This window comes from Pelodiscus sinensis, chromosome 31 (assembly GCF_049634645.1).
Source record: "Pelodiscus sinensis isolate JC-2024 chromosome 31, ASM4963464v1, whole genome shotgun sequence".
Classification (NCBI taxonomy): domain Eukaryota; kingdom Metazoa; phylum Chordata; order Testudines; family Trionychidae; genus Pelodiscus; species Pelodiscus sinensis.
Window position 1 is genome coordinate 2,504,034 of NC_134741.1, and position 24,784 is coordinate 2,528,817.

The 24,784-nt window shown below is 47.0% G+C and overlaps 1 non-coding gene across 1 annotated transcript; it reads left to right on the top strand.

Moving 5' to 3' along the window:
- The first annotated feature begins 4,127 nt into the window (after positions 1-4,127).
- Positions 4,128-4,341, top strand: LOC112545431 (small nucleolar RNA U3). The gene has a single exon (XR_003088900.2). It is a non-coding gene; the product is annotated as a small nucleolar RNA U3 (small nucleolar RNA).
- The last annotated feature ends 20,443 nt before the right edge of the window (positions 4,342-24,784 follow it).

Sequence of the window (24,784 nt, forward strand, 5' to 3'; positions counted from 1 at the left end):
ACCAGCGGCTGAATCAGAGAAGCCGGGGGCAGAGCAGCTGGAGTGCTGCCGGGTAGGTCCTGTAGCACTGCCCCTCGGGGCTGTGAGACCAACCCGGCAGCACTCCAGCTGTCCCCAATTCAGCTGCTGCTGAAACTGACCAGCGGTTGACTCCCGGAAGCCCGAGGCAGAAGAGCTCTGCCCCGGGCTTCCTGGAATCAGCTGCTGATCAGTTTCAGCAGTAGCTGACTTGGGGACACCTGGGACAGAGCAGCTGGGGTGCTGCCGGGTTGGTCCAGTAGTGCCGCTCCTCGGCGCTGCGGGACCAACTTGGCAGCCCCCCAGCTGCTCTGCCCCAGGCGTCCTGATTCAGCTGCTGCTGAAAATGACCAGCGGCTGACTCCAGGAAGCCGGGGGCAGAGCAGCTCTGCCTCGGGCTTCCTGGAGTCAGCCACTGGTCCGTTTCAGCAGCGGCTGACTTGGGGATGCCTGGGCAGAGCAGCTGGGGTGCTGCCGGGTTGGTCCAGTAGCGCCGCTCCTCGTCGCTGAGGCACCAACCTGGCAGCACCCCAGCTGCTCTGCCCCAGGTGTCCCCAAGAGCAGCTTGGGTGCCGCCACATTGGTCTTGCAGTGCCAAGAGGCAGCGCTACCAGACCAACCCTGCAGCACCCCAGCTGCTCTGCCGCAGGCATCCCCAATTCAGCCGCTGCTGAAACTGACCAGCAGCGGCTGAATGGGGACGCCTGGGGCAGAGCCAGATTATCGGAAGGGGGGGGCTATGAGGGGTCTGGGGTGGCATCCCCCCACCCCAGACCCCTCATAGCCCCCCTTCCAATAGTCTGGCATATCTGATAATCCGGCACCCCCTAAAGAGACCCACTCCTTTCCCCGGGTGTCTGGGATGGGCTGGCGCCATGGAACTTACAGGCTGGCTGGAGTGGCAGGGGGCTGAGCTTGTGTTGCTGGCCGCTTTCTCTGATACCCTTACGTCTGGTCCCTGCAGCTGCCAGACTCTGCCTCTTGTCCCCCCCCCCCCCCCCAGATGCTAACAGGAAAGAGCATCAGGTCAGGCTGACTGGCCAAGGAAGAGCAGGAGCTCTGTCCTAGGAGGGGAGAGAGGGGCCAGTGTGTGTGAGGGCGTCACCAAGATAGCTCTGTCCTCCCAGCCTGCAGCTGGCTATCCAACATCTCTAGAGCCCCTGAGTCTCAAGGGATCCCAACACAGACGCAAGAGCAGCAGCCTTGGCCAATTGTTCCAGGTTTGCAGGGACTGTCCGTGGCTCCCTGCTCAGACTGGCCAGTGGTGCACGTTGGCACTAACAACAAGTGGCGCCATGTTTCACCCAGGCTGACGGAGTGTTTCTTGTGGCATTACCTGATGCTCACAGGTGTAGTCCATGCACTCTTCCCCTGGCCCCTGTGGGGCTGACGGGGAAGAGGCCCAGGCTAGGCTGGAGCCTAGCTCCCCTCTCCTCCTCTGGGCACCATGAGCAGGGGTGGCTGGTGCTGATACTCAAAAGCCACAGAGCAACCGAGGCAGGGCAAGAGGGGGAGGGCAAGGCCAGGCCTACATGTGGCTACAGAGACCCCCCTGGTCGGGCTGCTCCCTGCCCTCTGGCTGCCAAATGCTGAGAGAAGGCCCCACTCACCAGCCCATGGGCAGCTGCTGACACTCTGTGACCAGTGTGAGAAGGTGTCAGAAAAGCAGGGCTAGGCCCCCTCTGTGCTCCCACTCCAGGAGCTCAGAGGGGCATGTAGCCAGACAGACGCCCCCCCCCCCCATCTCATCCATCTTATTTGCCTCTCTGAGGTTCCTGAAGCATACAGGACAGAGAAGGAGCAATAATATCAGTGATAGAAATGTAGCCGTGTTAGTCTGGGGTAGCTGAAGCAAAATGCAGGACAATGTAGCACTTTAAAGACTAACAAGATGGTTTATTAGATGATGAGCTTTCGTGGGCCAGACCCACTTCCTCAGATCAAATAGTGGAAGAAAATAGTCACAACCATATATACCAAAGGATACAATTAAAAAAAATGAACACATATGAAAAGGACAAATCACATTTCAGAACAGGAGGGGGATAATATCAGCATAGTCTATGCTGGCTCATCTGATCCTGAGGAGCTGAAAACAGATATGTGGAGAGAGAGCGATTAAGTCAATAAGCTGGCCTCGAGGCTGCGAGAACTGCCCTGGCTGGCACCCATGTTGATTCGAACACACACACAGTCCCTGGGAGAGGAATTTCCCACTGAGAAAAGAATCCCCAGTAATTCCAATTTAGTTATCTCTTACAAGTGTAAATTAAGTTCACAACTCCCTTGTAAGAACTGGTCTCACAAAAGGCAGACCAGCACTATTTGGCATCACAGATAAGAAAGAGAAATATGTGACCCAAAATGGGTATAAAAGATGGGTCCAGCACACACTCACTTTGAGTGTCATTCTACCCTCTACCTGCTGGTCGGGTTAGGTGTTTGACCTCCCGAGGTTCTATGGGGACGCCCACCTCGTATTTTCGTCTTTCCTAGGAATGGAGGGACCGGCCCTGGCCTGACATGCTGGAGTCGAGAGGCACAGAAGGGGGTAAAAATTATACCTGGATGTGGTCCTCTGTCTTAAGTGTACACGGACTTAGAGCTCTTTAAAGATTAAGCTGTTACTTGGTATTATTATTTCTGTTTTCCTATCTTTATCTTATTTGTAACCATTTTTAAGATCTATATTTTGCTAGCAGTTAAGAAATAGAACAATAGCCATTGCAACCATATGATTTATAAGCTTCCTCGATAAACCTGTAACTGTTTAAGCTTTAACCTGACTCCTTCAGTTGCTGTAACAGAACCAGGCAGAATTTAAAAGAACTTCAGCCGGTCATAAAGGGACAGTTATAGGAAGAGCTTGGGCGTTTGGATCTGTGTCACTCCCAGGTGACAGGGTCCACTGGGGCACTTCTCAGCCTTTCCTGGGCTGCCTGCTGTGAAGGAACTCCTCCCCCGTGTTCTAGCAGCTAAAATCTGAAGTGTAATAAGCTCTTCCTACACACTGGGGCGTCTGTTAGCCTGTTTGGCTACCCTCTGCGACGGGACCTCGGTCCTAGCAGTAAAGTCACGGACGTTAAACTCTCGGGGCTCCTTTCAGCCTTCTGGGCTGCCCACTGCGACGAGACTTTGTGTCTTAGCAGCTAAAGACTTAGGAGACACACCCACACACACTGCCCTGACCGTCGGCTGACAGGGCAGGAGATGTTGCCCAAAGAACCTTCTCCCCAACAAGTGAGAAACAGAGAAACACCCAGGGCCCAGATGTGCTATTAAATAAGCCCTTTAAGCCCAGGGGCCTATTTGGGAGAGAAACTACCCCACGCACTGGCCTGGCCTCCTCCTCTCTAGCAAGGCCAGAATGGCAAAGGCTCATATAGGAGCAGCCAGGGATCCTGCCTGCCCAGCAATTCCTTCCCAGGGCCCAGCTAGAGCCAGGCCAATGGGCTGAAGACAGCAGGTCCCACAGATAGAGACAAAGCCAAGCCATTGCTATTGCAAAGGGATGAAGCCTGGACAAGCTGGGTTCTCTGAGTGCATTTCTCAGCCAGGCAGCCCGTGTCCTCAGGCATATAGCACTGTCACAGGCTAGCATGGCTGCCTATTGTACAGGAAGTGAGTTTGGTTGGGGTAGCAGCTGGGAGGAGGCTCTGCATAGCACTGGGCCCTAGTCAAGTGCTTCAGATAACCATCACTGCGACTCCAGCTCCAACTGCAGCACACCCAGCAGCCCACTACTTACCCTGATGTTGCATGAGGAACCCCCAGTGGGCAGGGCTCATTAGCAGCTGGGGGCATGACCTGGCAGTGTACCGTGGCCTGGCAGGCAGGGATTCCTGGCCCACAGCAGGTATGGGGACAGGCAGTTGGGAATTGCTGATTTAGAGGAGCCAGAGGCACTGCAGTTTCAGGAAGTGAAAGCAAGAGATTTTGTTTGGCTGCCAGGCGCTCCACATGCTAACCGGAAGGTGTTTGTGTGTCTGTCTGTCAATAGGGATATGGCGTATATTCTAGTATACAGTTTTCTGAATAGGGCAGAGTATGCTTTAATGGGACAAGTCCTTCATTAAGATTATTTCTGTTAGTTTTCAAAGTGTCCTGCTAAGAATGTATTTTTAGGGATAATTTCTATAGTTTGTAATTAGAGGAGTGTAGCTGAAAGTGGTTGGTGTTGTTAACCACAAGGAGGAGTGATAGTGTTCTCTTCAGAGTGTGAAATGAGCAAACAGTATTGCTTTAATGCAGCTGCTGTCTGCTATTGATGATGGTTTTCTTTCCTATGAGAAAGTTAGAGGAAGAGAGCACAGACTGAGTGGTTGGTTCTTCTAAAAAGGGTTAAAATTAGCTTTGTGTGAGAGAGAGAGAGAGGCAGTGATTTCACTTTTTGTTTCACCCTGCCCCCACTTTTCTTTAATTCCTAGTTTCACTTGTACTGCTCTGGCTGTGATTCTGCTGCCTTCATGCTTCCCTCTCACTTGGGTGTTAGTTTTTTTCCACATGCTCCTCACATTGGACCAAGGCAGCCCCTTGGGTCTGCCTCATGTCTCATCTCCCATCTGCTCCCTATTGGTCCTGGAGGGGCAGAGACTAGCCACAGCACAGTGTTAATTATCCATTGGGCTATGTCTATTCTGCAGCAGTTTTTCGGAAGAGGAAACTTAAATCTCACGGTAATTTGAAAATCTTGCACTTTCATTTACATATTCTCTTCCAATCCTTTTTGCAGAAGAGGTTTTTGCGATAAAAAGCCTTGTGTAGATGAGGCCATTTGTCGGGAAAACTCTGTTTTGTACAAGATCCTGTAAACTTCAGAACTCACACGGCAAGGCATGTGGCACATGTGGAGTAACTGTGGCAGGGACTGCGGTCTCCCTCTGTCCGTGTGTGGAGTCAGACGCAGCTGCAGGCTCTGCCCAGGGGCCAATTGCAGTGGGCTGGGCAGGGCCTGAGCAAAGGCAGGGAGTGACTGGTGGTGGGGGGGAGGAACAGACTGGGGCATTTCGGAAGGGGGCGGGTCAAACTGTGCATGCATAGCGAGTCAGTGACTCTGGTCTGAGCCAGGGTCAGGGCTTAGTTCAGACCAGGAGCTACCTGGCCATGCTCCAGCCCAGCAGGGTTGGACTCTCTTGGCAGGGTCGCAGGCTGCAGCCTTTCAGCCTATTGATTGTGTGAAATTAAGCCCACATTGCAATGTCTCAGATTCAAGGGGCTGTAACTTGTGCACTTTAACTTCACCCCTTTAGCGACATCCCTTCCTAAGGGGATGGTCTAATGGGAAATGGGGGGTAAGAACGTGTATTAATTGCTCTTCCATCACAACTACACATATGGCACTCAAGCTACATCTACACTGCAGGCTTCTTTTTGTGCAAGAGTGCTTCCACACCTCAAAGTGCATTGCAAAAGGGATGTGCTTTTGCGAAAAAGAGCATCCACACTGCCTGGATGCTCTTGCACAAGAAAGCTCTGATGGCCTGCAGAGTATCCAGACTTGCTTTAACAAAATACAGGACTATGTAGCACTTTAAAGACTAACAAGATGGTTTATTAGATGAGCACAAAAACCTGGCAGTGTAAACGTAGCCTCAGATGCAAATACCTGAGACAGCAAAGTAGCACAATTGGTAGGCTAGTGGTCATAAAAAAGTTTATCTTCTTCGAGTGGCCTCGTGGGTGCTCCACTCTTGGTGTCGGGTCCCGTCCTGGTGCCACAGTTTGGAGAATTCTCATAGCCGTGCTCCGCCGGACCACGTGGCTTCCCTGAAGCACCGTTCGCGCCTTTGATCAGCTGCGCGTGGACCGGCAACCGGCAGTTCCTCTCAACCACCTCAGGTTGCAGTCGGAGTTCCCTGTGTTCTTCTGTTTCTTCTCTCAGAAATGATCCTAGCTAGATTTTCATCTGTAAATAGTTAGAAGTTTTAGTGTTAGTCATGTTTAGTTAAAGCGCTAAAGAACTGAAATTGACAAAGCAGCAAAAGCGGGGATCAAACAGGCATTCAGCCACCCTTATTGGCCCTGACAATGCCGGGGTTGCCAGGTTTTAAAAAATGCTCAGTTTGTGGTGAAGCCATGCTGGCAGCTGACAGCCATGACGTTTGCATTAGGTGCCTGGGGGAAGCACACGTCCCCCGGAAGTGCATCCACTGTAGCAAGCTCACATCGAGGGCCCGGAGGGAGCAGGAGTTGAAGGACTGAATGATGGCCTTACCGATTGATGAGGCAATCGTGGAAGTGGTGGATGAGATATGGCAGACGCCAACATCGGTTACACCTATGAGTAAAAAGGCCGATAGAAAATACTTTGTACTGGCAAAGGAGTTGGATTTTCTATTCAATCATCCCCAGCCTAATTCATTAGTAGTTGACGCAGTACAACGTAGAAGTAAGGCACTGCAATACAAAAACACGCTCCCGGATAAGGACAATAAAAAATTAAGTATCTTTAGTAGAAAAGTCTACTCCTCAGCCACACTTCTGTTACGCATTGCAAACTATTCGGCTCATTTATCTAACCATAATTTTGATATTTATTCAAATTAGCAGAGTTACTACACCATCTCCCAGACAGCAAGAAACCACTTCTGAAAGCAATAGTACAAGATGCATACGCATCATGTAGCACTGCACTGCAGATTGCCATGGACGTGGCTGACACAGCTGCTCGAGCCACTGCTACGGGCATCGAAGTGAGAAGATCGTCATGGCTTTCATCCGCAGGAGCACCAAGAGAGTTACAAAGCAAGGTTGAGGATCTGCCTTTTGATATGCTTAAGCTTTTTGTGACAAACATCGATGAAGACCTTCACTCAGGCAAAGATTCCTGCACCACCCTACGTACACTGGGGATGTACACGCCTCCCTTCAGATGTAGGCACTATTATCCTTATCAGCGGAGATATGATTTTAATTTCCCGAGACAGCAAATGCGCACTGTGGAGAACCAACGCCCTAGGCAATGTCCTCAACGAAAACGACCCCAACAAAACTGTTTGTCCAATTAATCTTCAGCCAAACAGCAGATTTGATGCCTTCCATAGTCAACGTGGAATACAAAGATCTGCACCTCTTATGTTATACCAAATAAAAGCAAGCAAGATCTTATGAGGGGGATAAGGCAAAAAGCCACATTTATTGTAAAGATAATAAAAAAATAAAGAAAAGATAGAAGCAAACAACGTTGTTTAACTACTTATTCCTATCGCTACTTAACCCTTATATACTTATATATAACCATTCATTCATACATCCATTCATTCAAGTTCTGTGTATAGTTACCAGCCTGGAAGTTGCTTGTGACAGAATACTGTCCAGGTACTCTGTACACAAGTGATGGTAGTGGGGAGCGAAGTCCTGATCAGATGCGCATCTGAAGCTCCTGATAGGCTGGCAGCAGAACCTTGGATTCTGATTCCATAGGTTTTTTTAGTCCAGTTCTTATAGGAATTTCTTCCTATGCCAGTCTATGGAAATTGCTGCATCATGCTGATGTCTCCAGGGTGGCTGCCAGGTGCTCGTCAGTGATCTCATCGGGTGGACCTCCAGTACTTGGTTTTCTCCACTTGACACCTTTTGGTTGCACTGGCACCTGACGCCTTCTTCAGCCCTTTGTTGCTGTATTCTCAGGCTGGCACCTCTCAGAACCATTCACTCATCATCCAAGCACTCTCTCTCTTACATACATTCCTTAATTAATGTTTCCCATACAATATTTTTGTATAACAATAACTTTACATATATCAGAGTTGTAGTTACAAAAAGTTTCTGGGTGGTATTGCTTAAAACATTCTCTGAGTGCTGAGTAAAGTTACAATGTTTTAAAGAGAACAGGCATCAATTAAGTAACACTGCCCTTAGTCAATTACAGGGCTTGGCTCCCATAGCGGAGTTAGTGGCTTGACAATGCATTGTTACAATGTATTTCTGCAATGTCAATTTCAAGCAGCCCCTTGCACAAGCTTGAGCATGCCCTGGGGCACAGAGGGGGGGCTATTTCTGGCTACATAGGATTGTATTCTTAACAGTTCTAAGTTACATGACCTAATACATTATATTCTAAAGGGGCAATAATAATAATGAATCTAAACATTTAGCAATCTTAACAAATAATAATAAGAAGAATTAATAATAAATCTAAACACTTTAAGTTGTGGGGAACAAATTATGGGGAGTCACTTCCATTTGGGGGAATAATTTTCAATACATTAATATGTTATCCCTACACTTCCACCATCGCCTGAGACCATACCACCATTATTGGTCCTGCATCACCACAGACAAATGGGTACTAGAGGTGTGTAGAGAATCAGCAAGCATAGTGCTTTGGCCGCATGACAGAGCGTCCCAAGGACGAAACCAAGCAAGAGTCCTGAGCCAACAATAACAACATCTGCCTGAGTCAATGACCTTCGAGAGTGCTGTGTTTGGGACTGGGAAAAAGCAGTTTGTGAAAAAGCAGTTTGTAAACTTTTAAGGGTATAAAGGTAGTTGTGATCTTGCAATAAAAGGATTTCGTGCTTGCACCGGCCGGAGCCCGTGCCTTCATACACCACAAATGGCGCCCGATACAGGGCTTGAACTGAATGAGTGATTCAAACCGGTGGTGTACCCGCGTCTGGACGGAGGATAAGTTGTTGAGAGGAGCTCCCGAAATTACTGACATCACCATTCGCAGGACGAACAGGTGAGCAGCCACGGACAGAATAACAGAATGGGGCAGTCTGCCATGAAAGAGCAAAAACTGCAGCTTGAGATCTTGCAGCACATTGTGAAGGAACAGGGGTTTAAGGTTCCACCTGTACAGCTGGTTCAGCTGTTGGTTTGGATACGAGACCATTGCCCGTGGTTCCTGGAAGGGGGTTCTTATGATTTGACCTTCTGGGAGAAGGTGGGCAAGGAATTGAGAACCTCTGAACATCTTGCATTATCCCTCCCAAAAGGGATCATAGTAACGTGGCGAACTGTTTATACAGCCATACGGGCATTGCATCCCACCGAGCGGGTCCTGAAGGAAGCGTCAGAAACATTTGATCCCAGGCCATATCAGGACCCAGAGGATCCCTCGTCCCCTCCCCCAAACCCCCCGGGGAGGATTGTGAGCCAGTGTACGCCACGGTCCCGGTCTCCCCGGAGCCTGATGACTTGTGCCTCGGCCCTGAGGACAGTGAATCTGAGGACGGCGGGACCGAGGACCCCTTTGACACAGGGACGGCGGCGGTCAGCGTAGGGCCTGACTCGTACCCGTCGTTCGAGCCCGTCAAGGCCCTGGCGGCATCTGTACCGACGGCGGAGCAAATTTTACAGACTCAGAGGCTACAAGCTGTTTCTCAGTCCTCGATTGTAGCCCCTCCGCCTTTTGCCCCAGCATTAGCTCCCGCTTCTTCATACAGGTCCGCAAGCCACACGGTTACTCCATATGGGCCCCCCTTGGCGGCGCCCTCGCATAATGAACAGGCAGGGGTTTTATCTGAATGCCGACGTGAGGCTCTTCGGCGAGAAGATGTGCAGCTTCTACAGGCTTTTCCAATTGTATATGCACCCCAACGGCCCGCCCGACATGAGGCTTTGCCATATGAACTTGTAAAGAGTTGTGCAAATCTGTGAAGGATTATGGATTACAGTCTTCTTATATGATGAATTTGGTTGTGGCTATTTCGGAGTCATATGTTATGGCCCTGCATGATTGTCGCACGTTATTACGCCTGCTACTTAGCCCGGCGCAGTATGCAGTTTGGGACACCGAGTATTGTGACGGTGTTATGTCGCAAGTTATGGATAATATTACCAATGGGGTAAACGTTGGCATAGATGAACTTATAGGGCAAGGCCAATATGCTACTCCCCAGGCTCAGGCTCAGATGAATCGCTTGGTATTTACGCAAGCCACATCGCTGACCCTTCGAGCCTTATGACAGGTCCCTGATGCGGGCCAAAGGGGGACATCTTTTGCTACGGTCCACCAGGGCCCCCAGGAACCCTATGTCTAATTTTTGGATAGGCTCCAAACCGCCACACAACGATAAGTAGACTCAGAGGAGGTTCAGCACCTGTTGCTGTTTCAATTGGCTATTGAAAACGCTAATATAGACTGCAGGAAGGCTTTGGACCCCCTGCGTAACAAGGCAAAAACTCTTTCAGAATTGATAAATTTGTAAAACCTGAACCCTAAGGGTTAAATGTGTCTTCCAAGGAAACTAATTATTGTTTTAAGAATCCAAACTCTGAAACTTCACTGTGTTTCTTTTCAAGGCTGAGTTGATAGCACTCTTGGCTTGCTTTCAGACCCAAGGTTGTGTGTGTCTGCAAACTGCCTGTCTGTTCTGGAAGGGGGGGGCACTGTCCCCCATGAGTAAGCCAGTAACATTGCATGTGATTCTTTTCAGGAAAAGAAAACCTTTTTGCTTGCTGGAATAGTAATTAGCAAGCACCTTGTTCTAAGAGAGTTTCTGTGGCAGTAAAAAAAGCCTGGTCTGCAGTACAAGAGGGAAACTGAGGCATGCCACCTTTAACTTAATAATTAAACAAAGTAATTTATTCAAACCCTCTCAAGCTGGTGTTCAAAATAAAAGCATACCATTGGGTAACAGCAGGCTGATCAAAAAGTAGCAAAAATCTGTAAAGAAAAAGTGTTCTAAAATATAATGCACCACCCCAATGTGGGTAGAAATGTTTTCTTGTCTTTCAGATCATCAGAAAGCGCTGGTGCCAGCTGAAGAAAAACAACAACAACAAAAAACCATGGTTCTGTGTCATGACATAATAAGTTTGTGTTCTGTGTTCTGTCCAGATTTGTCTTGTGTGTCTTGTTTGTGATATATGTATTTCAAACGTTGTGTGTACAATATTGTTGTTTTAATGAAAGAATAATTTAAGTCCCTTGAATAATCTTAACTTTGTGCTTTACACAGACGGTTTTTTTGCTTTTATAATTCTAGTGGAGTTTTAATAGCAGGCTATGCAGTTTGTACTGTCTGGAATGTAGTGAAATCTGCTCCTCTACCTGCTGTTTTTCCTTTCTCTCCTACGATCGCCAGCTCCTTTGCCATCTCTTTCGGAACTGGCCCTTCTGCAAGACCAAGCCCCAGAATCGGGAAAGCAGGAGTGGAGACTGGCAGGGTGCACCTTGCACCCAGAGCACTACTGGTGCAGCTCTGATGGCCACATTGTTGCCCCAGTGGTCTTGCTACCTCACCTTGCCTCCGTGCTCCCTGGATTGTCGCACGTTGGCAAACGTAAAACAAAATTGGTTTGCTCCCAAATTCTCCCAAGCAGTCAAAGATTACTGTTTGGCTTGCCCTATCTGCCAAGCCTACAACGTGGGTAAACCTGTAAAGACAGTCCCGGCAACCAGACCTCCGCCTTTGGGACCATTTCTGAATTTACAAATGGACTTTATTCAATTGCCTAAATGTCAATTTTTTTGAATAATGTGCTGGTGATTGTTTGCTTGTTTTTGAGATGAGTAGAAGCTTATCCCTGCAGGAAAACTGATGCCATCACAGTGGCAAAGAAACTTTTAAATCATTACATCCCATCATGGGAATACGCTTTGTGATCTCCAGTGATAAAGGTACCCACTTTAGTCGACAAATTGTTCAAAAACTGGCAAAGCACTACTCTACCAGACAAGCACTGCACTGTGCGCGACACCTGGAGAGCACAGAAGCAGTAAAAAGATGAAACAGGATTTTAGAGAACAAACTTGCTAAAATATGTCAGAACTCTGGCCTGTGTGCACTCTGGCTGCCCTCTGTGATGGGACCCCGGTCCTAGCAGTAAAGTCACAGACGTTAAACCTTTTCTCAGCACACACACACACACACTGCCCTGACTGTCAGCTGACACATGGGTAGAAGCACTCCCGATTGCCCTAATGAGCATGAGAGCCACTCCTAATCGGAAAACTGGACTCAGTCCACATGAAATTGCATGTGGCCGACCTATGAAATTGTTAAGCAACCCAAAATTAACCTGGCTGATGCCACGCTTGTTAAAAGAAGCCTAGTCAAGTATTGTCAGGAACTTATGAGGTGTGTACAGTCTTATCATTCACAGGTTAAGGACGCCTTCCAGGAGGACCCGACTGAGCCGCGCCATAAACTACAACCAGGAGACTGGGTTTGCGTGAAAGTTCACCAATGAAAGACTGCCCTGGAACCCAGGTGAAAGGGTCCCTACCACGTCCTTCTGACCACAAATACTGCTGTAAAGTGCAAGGGATTGCCCACTTGGATTCATGCCTCTCACTGCCAACTGGTTCCAGCGCCTACAGAGGTTTGCCCCAACAAGGATCACTGCAGACCTGGTACCGGAGAGCCAGGTCCAGAAGTAGATAGAGATCAACGCAGGCTTGGTACCGGCAATCCAGGCCCAAAAGCAGACAAACCTGAGAGACCAAGGCCAAGGTACCAGCTGCAGCCCAGAAAAACCTGCCAGCGATAGGTGAAGCAAACTACGAAGTCCTGAAGAACAGCCAGCATGAGGCTAGACAAACAATTCATGTTGCGCTTATGCTTAATCTTGTTTTTAATATCTAACAGTTATAACCTATATGGTTCAAATGTGTTATGATAAGCACGACTTTCACATGATTTTTTTCACCAGAATGCTAGATCATTAGCTCAGCAATTTTCCCTTACTAAACAGCAGGCGCAAGATATAGTTCGCGCCTGTCCGGATTGCCAGCGTCTATCCGCCATTCTGGTACCTAGCGGTGTTAACCCGCGAGGCCTACGGGCCAATGAACTTTGGCAGTCTGATGTGACCCATTTTTCCGAATTTGGCAGATTGCGCTATGTACATGTTACTGTTGATACCTTTTCCCACCTTATTGTTGCTACTGCCCATGTAGGAGAAAAGGTTCGTGATGTTGTTCGGCATTGGTTACATTGTTTTGCTGTTATGGGTGTTCCAGTTTCTGTTAAAACTGATAATGGTCCCGCTTATATCTCCCACAAAGTTCAGTCCTTTTTGCAGGATTGGGGTGTAAGCCACACCACAGGCATTCGACACTCCCCCACGGGCCAGGCGATTGTTAAACGCACGCACCGCTCTCTCAAGACCCTTCTTGATAAACAAAAAAGGGGGAGTCCAATGGGAATGACCCCATAGGAGCGTTTGGACAAAGCTATGTATGTGTTAAACTTTTTAAATCTTTCTGATTTGTCTTTCATGGCAGCACAGCGCCACTTTGGGCGAGAGACTGCGTGGCCGGAGCGGCCACAGGTTTACTACAGACGCCTGGAATCCGGACAGTGGCAAGGTCCCGTACCATTAATCACGTGGGGACATGGGTATGCATGTGTTTCTCTTCCCTCAGGTCCCTATTGGCTTCCTGTGCGATTTGTTAAGCCAGCCAGGATTGGTAAGCCATCAGCGCAAGAGATTCAACTCAAGAATGAAGGGACTGCTGCCGATCCATAGCGACAAATCCATGACGGTCACCACTGCATTTTTGTGGTTCCTGTGGAGCGGTTTCTGTGTGCATACTGCGACAGCACATTTGTATTGCGCACACATCATTGATCCCCCCGTATTCAGGCCTGTGACGTGGTGGGATCCCTCACCGCCCATCAGTAACAATGGTACCGACTGGGTGGGAGGGGTGTGGATACCCCCTACAGCGGAACAAGAAACCGAGGTCGTTAATGTTACCAATGTCACCTTTGTCACTGACCTCCCACCGCTTTGCTTTTCTACCCTTCATGACTCAGGTTGTGTGCCCGTGCAGCCACAGTTGCACCTAGTGGCGCGGGAGCACGATGGAAGGGTTAACTATACCTTACTGAGCATTCCTGGGATGCACGGAAGCGGCAATGACTCGTGGGAGCCATACGCCCCTGATTTGCCCCGCTGCATGATAAAGAGGATATCAGCGGACGCGGCACCAGTTTGGCAGGCATGTCATGGACGCAGCCCCCTGGTACTCCGGGCCGAATTCGGCACGGTTGTGGATTGGGGCCCTCACGGTGTGCTGTGGGATAAAGTGGACAATCGCACTGTCCCCTTCGGCCGGTATAATCATAGCCTTTCATGGCATGGGGGAGGCTCCGCCGGTCCTGTGTTACAATTTATTACTAATGGGGATAACACCACGGCCTCCACGTTACATAAGGGGGTGTGGCGGATAGGGTTAGCATTTATGGGTTATAATTTAGGGAGTTTGATTTTAGAGAATTATACATCTAACTATATTAAGCAGCAAGATAATAGTGTTATGGTTTGTACTTCGCATCCATATGTTTTTGCCTTGGCACAAAATGCAAGTTTTAAGAGATGTAAATTTTCCCATTCTTGTTATTCTGTTATGTTGTCTGAGGTGCGATATAAGACCTGCATTTCCATGAGTGATAATGTAACCTTTGTGTTCCCTCTTCGACGACGCTCTGAGTTATGGATTCCTGTTAATCTCACACGAGACTGGGAAGGAGATAGTGGCTTTGGCCATCTTACAAGGTTGCTGCAGGAGGAGATTACTAACACTCGTAGACGTACGAAGCGATTTTTGGGGTGGCTGATTTTTGCTCTTGTCGGCAATTATTATTCTTGCTTCTGCCACTGCTGCTATTGCCTCTTTAACTCAGTCGGTTAAGCCTGCAAAAATGGTAGGGGAAACTCTAATAAACGTTACATGGGAGTTCCAAATGCAGAAGACCATTGATGAAGAGATATTGGCGCGGCTTGAGGCCCTAGAAGCCGCAGTCATTTGGCTTGGTGATAGGCACGCAGCCTTAAAGACTAGGTTGTCTCTGCATTGTGATTGGGAGTACACTGCTGGAGGTCTCTGTGTGACATCCCTCCCCTGGAATTCATCAGTTCATGATTGGAACCTTGTTAAACACCATTTACAGGATGCCTTTGATGTTTCTTTACGTTCTCATGTTAATTCTTTGCATGTTCAATTAAAGAACCAAATTCAGCAATTGCAAGAATTAACCACACAAAAGGCTTTTGCTACTTTGCAATCTGACTTATTTTGGCTTAATCCTACTACGTGGTTTTCTGGATTAAATTTGCGCATGTGGGTGTTTATTGGACTTGCTAGTGGGCTTCTTATTGTGCTTTTTATAATTCTTTCCTTACTTTTTTCTTGTATTCATTCTGCTCAGAAAGTTGAGGCTCATGTAATGACAATGTTACTTATTAATGGTATTGCTTTGTATAAAAGAGGGGGAGATGTAGAGAATCAGCAAGCATAGTGCTTTGGCCGCATGACAGAGCGTCCCAAGGACGAAACCAAGCAAGAGTCCTGAGCCAACAATAACAACATCTGCTTGAGTCAATGACCTTCGAGAGTGCTGTGTTTGGGACTGGGAAAAAGCAGTTTGTGAAAAAGCAGTTTGTAAACTTTTAAGGGTATAAAGGTAGTTGTGATCTTGCAATAAAAGGATTTCGTGCTTGCACCGGCCGGAGTCCGTGCCTTCATACACCACAGAGGTGATACAGTCCAGTATCTCCATCCCCTTTCTCTCCTTTCCCCCTATCTCACCCCCTACTTGTCCCTTTTCAGGGACCCCTCTCACGAGCAACTGCTAAGACAAGAAGTTCAGCATTTGCTCACAATCGGGGCAATAGAGAGAGTACCCAAACAATTTTGGGGAAAAGGATTTTACTCCCGATATTTTCTCACATCAAAGAAATCGGGAGGATGCAGACCCATCTTAGATCTTTGAAAGGTAAATCGCCACCTTTGAAAACTTCGATTCAAGATGGTGACCTTAAAAACTATTATTCCATCGTTCAACAAAGGAGACTGGCTTGCAGTCCTCGACTTGCAGGACGCTTGCTTCCAGGTTGCTATTCATGTGACACACAGACGTTTTCTTCGATTCCAGCTGGGAGACTAACATTTTCAATACTGGGTTTTACCATTCGGACGAGCGTGTGCCCCCAGGGTTTTCACCAAAACCTTAGCGGTAGTAGCGGCCCACTTACGAAGAACGGAAGTCACAATATTTCCCTATTTAGACGATTGTCTTGTCAGGGGCACAACATATATGGAGGCATGTCAAATGGTGTAGACAATGTCCAACGAGTTTGCATCGCTGTGCCCTCTCATAAATGTAAAAACCATCACTGGTTCCGTCTCAAAACCTGATTTTTATAGGTGCACGGCTCAGCTCAACCATGGCACATGCTTACCTACCGACGGAATGTTTTGCGGCGATCCAAGACCTTGTGCATACTAACATGCTCCAACAATTCCCACGTGCGTCTGCTTACAACTGATGGGTCACATGGCTGCCTCTACCATCATAGTGCAGAACGCAAGGTTACTTTTTCGTTGCCTCCAGCATTGGTTAGCCATGGTTTACATCCCAGCGAAGCACAGTGTCCACAGACCAGTAGTGGTACTACAGCATGTACGACAGTCCCTCCAGTGGTGGACCAAACCGAGCAATCTTCTCATCGGCATCCCCTTTCACAGCTGTGGAAGATAACATTGTCCTCACTCTGAGTTTGTAAGCAACAAGTAGCCAGAGGCAGTTTTATTACGAGCTGCAGCAAGGGAAAAACTGGTTCAGACGGGGGGGAGCCCCCACCCCTTCCGAGGCAGATCTTCGAATACAAGCAATTATGAAGCAGTTTATATACTGTCTATTAGATATAATAACAATAGCAATTAATCTCCTTCCCATTACTAACACCAATGGCTAACAGTTATTTAGTTGCACCCAGATGCTCCTTATCTCAAGGTTCCTGCCAGAGTCAGCATTCTATCCTTATCTCCATATGGAGGCAAGACGCGAAGGCAGCGTCTAATTACAGCTCTCGCGTTGTCAGGCCACAAACTTAGCCTGACTCTTGCTAACAAGACCAAGATGGCTGCACACAAATTCTCTTATTCCCTTTTTCTGCCTCCACAATCCCCCCTTTTGTGCTTACAACACAACTACCTTTCTAAACCTTTATTTTCATTAAACATTACATATTAGTACAAACATAAAAGCTATTTCTATTACTATATCTTTTACAACAACAATCTAATATAAAACCTTTAATAAATAAAAGCAATATAATCATTAATATCCCCAATATAATTCTGTGATGGGGTTGTTCTATAATTTTAGTAACATAACACAACATATCATAATTAGTAACCAAATTAGGGAGGGCAGGTAAATGCTGATGGTACCTGTCCATAAGCACAGAGTCCGGATCAAAGGGAGAAACCCAAACCACTCCCACAAGTTTCTCCTTGGCAATATACAATACTTCGCTTCTTTCAACAAGGTCAGTTCTTAATGTCTTTTTGTAGTCAGAAATCTTTGGGCTTTGGCAGTGTCAGAGGAGCGACTTTTCCTCTTTTTTTTCTTGAAGCAGTCGTGGTTCAGCATCATGCAGGGGAGAGGTTACCAGCACATCACCCTGTAATATTTTGGTTCTTCTGGTGTCCAGCAGGTAGGAAAGCAGGACCAGAAAAGAGAGGCTTATCATCAATCGGGGTAGGACCATTTCGAGATGGAGGGATCTTTTTGCAGTGAGAAGCATTGGCCAACAGTCAGTTCTTGGCACATCACAGCGGTGTTGGTGGTTAGCAAAACTTGGTAAAGGTCTTTCTAGAGCAGTCTTTCGCTGATGGACATAAGAGTCTCTATTCTCTGAGCTAAAAGCCAGCTAGCTCCTTTGGAACCAAGGTTATTTCCTAGGAATAAAGCAAACCATAAAAACAATCCCACATGGTTGTTTGATTGTTTGGTACTGGCCTTATCAAAGTGAGGCCCTTTTGGAATGTGGTTGCCAGGGGAACCAGGATCACAGTAACTGCTGTACTGTATGCTTCTCAGGCTGACATGATTTGAGTTTGTCAGTTCTCAGCAAGATACCATGGACTGCCTCAGTTTACTCCTATAGTTCCTTTCTCTTGACTTTGGGGTTCGCCTTAACCCACCAGGTTAAATACAACAATTTAAGGGGTTTTAATTTACTCTGGAAGTGCCAGTACAGCACCAGCATTATTATAAATGTTATAATCAAAACTTCCCACATAATTTGGCAAATACTATTCAACTCCATCCCCAAGATATTTCGTTGCCTTACTGGCGCTGTCCATGATTATAGGTTTGACCTCTACTGCCTGGTTGAGTGCTGCAGAGGTAGGTGTTTGGCATGGTCCATGGTGTTTCCCTATCTGCGTGTACCTCAGACGGCCAGCCCCGATATATCTTTGGGCATTGGCCACCAAGTTCTCGATCTTCACCTGCAGGGCCAGTAAACCCTCCTCTAGGTACTTACTTCCGCCATGCCACTCAGGATCTCATGTTGGGTTACTCATCACTGCCAAAGTGTGATAGAGCCGCATTCCATCAACAGTCAGGATCATCCGGCAAGGGGCTGTTATGCACACAGACGGATATGTAGAGGGGGAGGATGGAGTGATCTGTCTGGGTAGTCAAACACCAGTAGGTACCATTCATTTGGACCAGCTCGATGTTTTTGTTTCTCTGAGACAACCACATCAAACCTAGGCAGATTCGTCATGATGTTAAATGGGCAGGTATATAAAATTTCCTTATCAAAGTGGGTGCAACAATCCCACACCTTCAGAATAAGCGATGCTCTCAACTCTATCTATATGCTCCTGCTTTGGTACAGGCAGGGAGTTTACCATTCTGATCTGATCTGAGTGAGGAGTCTCCAGAGGGGCCAAAAAAAAATGGTTATACTATGCCCTGTCCAGGTGGGCCTTTGGGTCCTCATGGATTCTCTACTTCCCCACTCCCATGGGTAGGCAGGGGGGAGATGGGGACTCGCCACCATAAGGGCTGAGTGGTCAAAGCTATCCTCCAACATTGCTCTTCTAATACCTTTAATTTAGTTCCATTAATTAGCAATCCAATTAGTCTCTGGTCCAAATATCTGAAAGTGGACACAGAGCTGGACAGATCCTTCAAACTATTTAGGATCACTTGATTAGCTTGGCTGGTGTCTAGGCTTTCACGGGCCCTGGATATTACTGTATCTACCAACCTGGATTCTCATACAATTTCTGGGCTATGACATAAGTGTTGCTGACAGTTTCCAGGCCCAAACCAATCTGCGATGGTATTTGCTAAGCCCCGTCGTTGCCTAATCAGGCACTTGCCAATTTGATTAGCCAGTCTAGCACACATCTGGTCTATACCAGTGTGGAACATCAGCAAGGTAAGGACCAGTCACAGTTGTCCTGGTTCTGGGACAGGGGTCTGTTCAGGGCATGATGCACAATTAGGAGGCTCTATTTTGTCCTTAAGGTCCTGGTTAATAATATCCAAATGAGGGCAAGTTAGCAATGGCCATTGTTTAACAAATGACAGCCATGCCTCAGGGGTTACCTTTGTCCGGACTTTAAGTGGTAAGCCCCAGTGGGAGTCAGTAGGTCCAACTTCAGCGACCTGATGTTAGTGTTTAGCTTCTTTCCCACAATATTCCATACAAACTTTAACTCAGAGGACTGTGTATTCTTTGTCCTCGTAGTGTTCATGTTGTTACAATAAACAAAATAATTGTGTGAATGAGGGGCGGCCCAAGGCCGTGTATTCCCCATTGCCATTAGCGTGTATTTGTTCTATGTATGTGACTTGAAGGAGGTTACGTTGACTAGAGTCACTTTCTCTTATAGGACCAAGCATGGTTCACAGATGTTTAATTGATAACCCATGCAATTCCATAATTCTTGAGGCCTTTTAAGGCATCAGGCACCAATGAGTAGCAGGGCAAGTAGCTGTTATTGCTATGGTGAGGTTACTAGTTTCCTCATTGTTGTGGGCATCTTTACTTAAATATGCTGATGTCTCACTTGCCCATGTTGTTTCTCATAGATTTCTTATTATCTCTGGCCAAACCACTTTTATGGTTGGTGTGCAAATTTACAGAAGCTAAATATTTCATTTGTGTAGCCATTAAAGCAAAACCAATGCGGTGGGGTAGAGGGCTGGTACCCCACTCCCAGTCCTTCTGTTCACGTGATGCACTTCTTGCTTCCTTCCAGTTCCTTTTTTTGTTCACCTGAGGAGACATTGTTAACATTTTCCTAGCCTAAACAATTACTAAACTATTATCCTTTCCCTAAATTTTGAAGTTGCCAATTGACTAAGTTTAGAGTTGCCAATTGATTGGGCCCAATTAATTTTGTTGGTTTAAATTAATGCTTCTGCTTTACTCAAATTATCCTTTCATTAAAACAATACCCTACACACAACAATGTTTGCTATAAGTATTACAATTAAGACACACAAGACAAACTTGGACAGAACACAAACTTATTATGTCATGACACAGAACCATGGTTTTTTGTTGTTGTTGTTTGTTGCTTTTCTTCAGCTGGCACCAGCACTTTCTGATGATCTGAAAGACAAGAAAACATTTCTACCCCCGTCGGGGTGGCCCATTATAACTTAAAATACTGCCTAAGATCTGTTAGGGGAACCGGTTACAGATAGTTCCTTACCACTTCCATGGGCTAGTGAGCTGCAACTTTCCGAGAACAAGGGCACTTCATCGGTACTCGTGACCTTCCACTCCCTTGAATTACCTCAGAGTTGCTAGCCCTCCCCAACAGTGGCATGCCTCAGTTTCCCTCTTGTACCACAGATCAGGCTTAATGTGTGAAGCTATAATGCTTTTCCTTAGCACAAGGTATTGGTTGGCCAGTTACTGTTCCAGCAAGCAAAAAGCTTTTCTTTTCCTGAAAAGAATCATATGTACAATGTTACAGGCTTACTTATGAGGGACAGTTGGCTTCACACCTCTTCAGAACAGACAGGCAGTCTGCACCCACTCACAGCCTTGGATCTGAGAGCAAGCTAAAAGTGTTATCAACTCAGCCTTGAACAGAGACACCGTGAAGTTTCAGAGTTTGGTTTCTTAAAACAATAACTTGTTTTCTTAGAGAGCAAATTTAACCTTTAAGGGTGCAGATTTTACAAATTTACAGTATATAGATTTATTCTTTTATACAGTTAACCAGTTAAGTGTCTGTAGCCAAATAGTTAAATTTGATTGTTTCTTTGCCTAGATGGTTTGCACACTGCTTAATAAAGAGACTGCAAAGAAACGAGGTGTCGTTTTTAAAGCAGGTTTCCCTTCACATATTACAACAATCGCTTAATTCCTTCCACTGTGCCCACAGGGCTCCAAACCTTTCGCCTTCCCCTTTCGCATGCTTTTTCCTTATTATGGTCCATCCTGATTCCTGCTAAATGACTTTTCCCAATGACACAAGTTTATCCAGTATTAATTTGGTAAGGAGAGTGGGCTTTCCCGTTAGCCCCCACACCTCCTAATTCTTTTCAATAGGTAAATCCAAATGTGTATTGCAGTCAGCTATTACTAATTTTAAACTTCTCAGTACAGGGTTTTCATAACATCCATGCTGCAGCAGTTGATCTATGCTGCTGACTCTGGGATGGATCGCTCGACCATGCTCTGTAAGGAGATTTATGTTGCAGAATGTGTCTCCTTGTTAGGGCAGATTTAGCTTCTAGTGATTACATCTTCGAATTCAATTTCTACCAGTTGACTTTTAGGTTGCCTCCTCCTATGCCCTCAAGCCAATTATAATGGCATGTGAGGGAAAGGTTTTAACTGTTTGTTATTATTTTTCTGGATGGCCCCCACTCATGCATTATGAAACATCCTTGGGTTGCCTGCGATTCCAGCCAGAGAGGCTGTAGTTATCTATTTGCTAACAAGGGCTTGAGAATCTCCTGAAGTTGCTTGGCAGCCCTTTCCTACTCCTGCATTGTGTTCTGTGTATATGTTTCCAACCAAAATTCCTAGAGCCAATATGGCTTGATGGTTGGCAGGCATTCCTTCCTCTGTCAATCTGTCAAATGCTTACAGGTCCTTGGACCATGATGCACGTACATGTAGTATGCAGGGGTGCCTTTCGGAGGTCTGGTGGGTATGCTTAGACTGATCCCCATCCATTTTAGTCATTCAGGGGAGTATCCTGTCCGCTCCCTGTCTGTACAGTGGCTTATAGAAAACTAAATCTACACACTCCAAGGAAGGAGTCTGCTCGGTCTAGAGCGTCAGGCCTTATCAGCAGCTCATGAAATAAGGGGAGTTGTCACTCCCTCACATATCCGCTCGGTCTCGAGGTTCAACTGACCCCCCTTGCGTTCAGAACTCCCTTGTGGGAGAGCCCTGATGTGGCTGGAATCAGCTTACTTCTCAGAGACCTGGGCAGCGGCATTCACACTCCACTCATTACATTCACACTCAGCATGCTTTTCACACAGAAATTTTCCCACTTTTAGAAGCATCTCTCTTTATGGACCTCGTCCATATTTGGGGCGGCAAACAACACTGTTCCCCCCAGGGGCAGCAAACAACACATTTCCCCCCAGAACCACAGCAATTCCCAGTACTGCATAAACCTAGGACTATTCGGGGGTAACAAAACAACCTCCCCGGAACCAAGATTCAAGAAATTCAGATGGTGTGAGCCCACTAGAAGCAGACGACCCCACAGGCAGTCCTCCTCCACACCCCAGTAGAGATTTCAAAAGGTCTCTTATCTCTCATTTGGTGCCATGAGGGAGAAGGGGAATGGTCTGCAGCTGCTGTCGCTGTCTTCAATCGGGCGTTGCCATCCGAGTCACAGCACCAAATTGTGGAAGAAAACATTGTCCTCACTCTGAGTTTGTAAGCAACAAGTAGCCAGAGGCAGTTTTATTACGAGCTGCAGCAAGGGAAAAACTGGTTCAGACGGGGGGGAGCCCCCCCCCGAGGCAGATCTTCGAATACAAGCAATTATGAAGCAGTTTATATACTGTCTATTAGATATAATAACAATAACAATTAGTCTCCTTCCCATTACTAACACCAATGGCTAACAGTTATTTAGTTCTACCCAGATGCTCCTTATCTCAAGGTCCCTGCCAGAGTCAGCATTCTATCCTTATCTCTGTATGGAGGCAAGAGGCGAAGGCAGCGTCTAATTACAGCTCTCGCGTTGTCAGGCCACAAACTTAGCCTGACTCTTGCTCTCTTGCTAACAAGACCAAGATGGCTGCACACAAATTCCCTTATTGCCTTTTCGTGCCTCCACATAGCCCACAACCTACAAGGGAAATAACCACAGATGCTTCCCTTACAGGTTGGGGGGCGCACATGAACAATCTGACGATCCAAGGACGGTGGTCAACACAAGAAATGCTATTGCATATCAATGTGCTCGAGTTGCAGGCGGTGCAGTATGCTTGCAAGCATTTTCAGTCCCAGATACGGAATACAACTACCAGAATCCTGACAGACAACATTGCAACCATGTTTTATATCAACAAGCAGGGAGGCACCAGATCCCGTTCTCTCTGTGCGGAAAGCATCCAATTATGGAACTGGTGTATCCACAACAGTATTATTTTAACAGCATCCTACCTACCGGGCATCGACAATTCAATAGCAGACTCACTCAGCAGGTGCTTGTCAGCCAATGGTCAGGGTGTGTTACACCCAAGTCTTCAACTGCTGAGATACAAGGTCCCGTCGCAGTGGGCAGTCTAGGAGAGACTGATGGGCACACTGAGGAGTTTAACATCCGTGTTTTTGTCTGCTAGGATCGGGATCCCTTCGCGGCGGGCAGCCAACAGGCTGACAGATGCCCCAGAGTTTATAGGAAGAGCTTATTACATCTCAGATTTTAACTGCTAGGATACAGGATCCCTTCGCAGTGGGCAGCCTAGGGAAGACTGAGAGATGCTCCTACGGATCTGTCCTCTGGAAGCAACACGATCCAAATGCCCCAGCTCATCCTATATCTGTCCCTTATGACCAGCTGGAGTTCTTTTAAATTGTGCTTGGTTCTGTTACAGCAACTGAAGGAGTCAGGTTAAAGCTTAAACAGTTAGGCTACGTCTACACTGGCCCCTTTTCCGGAAGGGGCATGTAAATTTCACCAGTCGTCGTAGGGAAATCCGCGGGGGATTTAAATATCCCCCGCGGCATTTAAATAAAATAAGGGCACTTTTTCCGGAGGATCGGGGCCAGTGTAGACGCTCTTTTCCGGCTTTTTTAAAAGCCGGAAAAAAGCGGCGGACATTTTTATTTAAATGCCGCGGGGGATATTTAAATCCCCCGCGGATTTCCCTACGACGACTGGTGAAATTTACATGCCCCTTCCGGAAAAGGGGCCAGTGTAGACGTAGCCTTACAGGTTTATTAAAGAAGCTTATAAATCATATGGTTACAATGGCTATTGCTCTATTTCTTAACTGCTAGCAAATATAGATCTTAAAAACCGTTACAAAGAAAATAAAGATAGAAAATAGAAATAATGGTACCAAGTGACAGCTTAATCTTTAAAGAGCTCTAAGTCTATGTGTACGCTTAAGACAAAGGACACATAAAGCTACAATTTTTACCCCCTTCTGTGCCTCTCGACTCCAGCGTATCAGGCCAGGGCCAGTCCCTCCATTCCTAGGAAAGATGAATATGAGATGGGCGACCCGTGGAAGCTCGGGAGGTCGAACACCTAACACAACAAGCAGATAGATGGTAGATTGACACTCAGAATAAGTGTGCTGCTGGACCCATCTTTATACCCATAGGGGCCCGTATCCTCTTTCTTATCTAAGATGCCAAATTGTGTTGGTCTGTCTTTGTGACACCAGTTCTTACAAGGAAGTTTCAACTTAATTTACATTTGCAAGAGAGACAACTAAATTGTGAGTACTGGACATTCTTTACTGGGCGGGAGATTCTTCCCCCCATGGACGGCTGTGTGTTCGTATCAATATAGGATTCAGTCAAGGGCACTCCTTGGCAGCCACTTGGTCAG